The sequence below is a fragment of the Scylla paramamosain genome, chromosome 20 (assembly GCF_035594125.1).
Source record: "Scylla paramamosain isolate STU-SP2022 chromosome 20, ASM3559412v1, whole genome shotgun sequence".
Classification (NCBI taxonomy): Eukaryota; Metazoa; Arthropoda; class Malacostraca; order Decapoda; family Portunidae; genus Scylla; species Scylla paramamosain.
Window position 1 is genome coordinate 16,296,495 of NC_087170.1, and position 2,500 is coordinate 16,298,994.

The 2,500-nt window shown below is 40.1% G+C and overlaps 1 long non-coding RNA gene across 1 annotated transcript in view; it reads left to right on the forward strand.

Moving 5' to 3' along the window:
• Positions 1 to 2,233: 2,233 nt before the first annotated feature.
• Positions 2,234 to 2,500, forward strand: part of LOC135110708 (uncharacterized) — a 1,593-nt gene continuing 1,326 nt past the window's right edge. The window contains exon 1 of the long non-coding RNA XR_010273379.1: positions 2,234 to 2,369. This is a non-coding gene — a long non-coding RNA (uncharacterized LOC135110708). The remainder of the gene's footprint in view (positions 2,370 to 2,500) is intronic.

The following is a 2,500-nucleotide window of genomic DNA, read 5'->3' on the forward strand; positions in this document are numbered from 1 at the left end:
GAGGTGCCTACTTATGGTGGTCTGCCTGGCTGTCATGGCAGTCGTGGCTCAGGCTTGCTTAGGCGGCGCATTTGGTTCTGGAAGGTGCAGTGGTGGTTATGGCGGCTATGGCAGACACGGTGGACTTGGTGGCTTTGGTATTGGAGGCGGCCATGGCAGATATGGCGGATATAGCGGACTTGGACTTGGCGGTATTGGCGGCGGCTCTGGTTTTGTAGGCGGCCATGGTGGATTTCACGGCGGTCATGACAGATATAGCGGACTTGGTGGTTCTACCAACTTTGGTTTTGGAGGCGGCCGTGGTTGATTTTCACGGCGGTTATGGCCGCGGTTATGGCGGTAGATATGGTGGTTACGGTCATGGTGGGTATGGTGGTTGATATGGTGGCTATACGTATGGAAAGTAAGGCACCATACAACACACACACCATGTCGCGACACCCCCTACACACCATAACTATGTGAAAGATACACCCACTCCTGTGTTCGACATGTAAGGAATCAAATAAAGTATTTCACTATTTATGTTTTCTGCGTTTGTTTACTTGTAACGCGAGGGATGAGTACAGTGAGAGGAGAGGGAGTGAGGGAGAGGCTTTAGTGAGTGTGAGAAATCTTCCCTTCGGTTGGTGTAGTTAAATGAATACCTGAAGACACCTAACCTAACCTACCCCTACCCTAACCTAACACTCCTAAAATGAATCCTATTACCCTATTTGCCCTGATTCTGGCCTCTATGCATTGCTTTCCTAGACGGACTTCAGAGCTAACTATAACTCCTCAATCTTTTTCGTACCCTGAACCTACCAGATTTTGTTGTTTATTGTGTACCTACTGTGTGGGTTTCCTCTACCTATGCTAAGCTTTCTCTCTCTCTCTCTCTCTCTCTCTCTCTCTCTCTCTCTCTCTCTCTCTCTCTCTCTCTCTCTCTCTGTCTCGTATTGTTTTTTTTAAGATTTTTTATGATTTTCATGTTGATAACAATATATTGTTCAGTAACAATAAAACAACAACAACAACAACAACAACAACGACAACAACAACAACAACAACAACAACAACAACAACAACAACAACAACAACAACAACAACAACAACTACTACTACTACTACTACTACTACTACTACTACTACTACTGCTACTACTACTACTACTACTACTACTACTACTACTACTATTACTACAACTACTACTACTATGACTACTACTACTATGAATACTATTACTGCTACTGATGCTGCTACCACTACTACTACTACTAGTACTACTACTACTACTACTACTACTACTAGTACTACTACTACTACTCCATAAAACATTCCGTTTCGGCGCTATTCTCGTATTTAACCCAACCTAACAAAATTAGTGTTGTTTAGTTGCACCATTATATTAAACACGTCCTTGAAGCGGCGGCAGTACACTGGCAGACAGACAGACGTACAAACTAACAGACCAGTAAATAAGGTAAACAAAAAAGGAATAAATAAAACAAGAGAAATAAAGCAATAAGTATTATACGTTTAATTTTAATTCATTCGTTTCTAGATATTTTTTTCCCATAACCACTTGCAACTTTTTTAATGCATATTGTTTTTGTGCTACAGTATCTTAAATAGTTTCTAGTGTAAGAGAGACAAACATAATTCCTGCTTCTCCTTTTTACGTCTCTCCATGCAAGTATTTTTTTTTTTTTTACAGTGACCTTAATGTTAGCAGTAAGAGTAGCAATGGCATAGAAAGATCAGTAGATAAGTTGTAAGTCAGGTAATTAAGTGAATAGATAAAGAAATTAGTTAATAAATCAATAAGACTAAACACATTTTCCATGTTAAGGTGAGAGAGAGAGAGAGAGAGAGAGAGAGAGAGAGAGAGAGAGAGAGAGAGAGAGAGAGAGAGAGAGAGAGAAAGTAGTGTAGATATATCTTGTGATATCTGTTATTCGTCTGTATATTTTTTAATAAATAGGCAAGTTTTATAAAAGCAAAGAAAAAGAAAAGAAAAGAAAAGGAGAAAAGAACAACTATAGATTTAAACACATCTACCACACACACACACACACACACACACATACACACAGAAATCCTGTTTATCACATTGCTTGTACCACTGGCTAAATCTCTCTCGGATAATTATGTGTTATATGAATACATATGCGTCAATTACCCATCACTTAGTATTTTCATTCCCCCTCCGCCTCTCTCTATCAAGTGTCTGCTTGGGGATGGAAGGTCAGGGGCATGAAAGAGGTGATGGGCGGAGTGTGGCCGCAGTATCGGTATATAAGACAGGCTGGGATGGGTAGCCGTCATTCGCATCCCAGTTACTCCTTCATTCACTCCCCTCACTCACACAAGAATTCGTAGTCATGGTAAGCTTGCCTCGATTTGATATTTGATTTGACGTTCAGTTGTTTTGTATGCGAGTTAGTTAGGTGAAAGTAACACACCTAATGTTTTATTTAAAAGAAATTAATTAAGTAAGAAGTGTAAGGCAGACAAA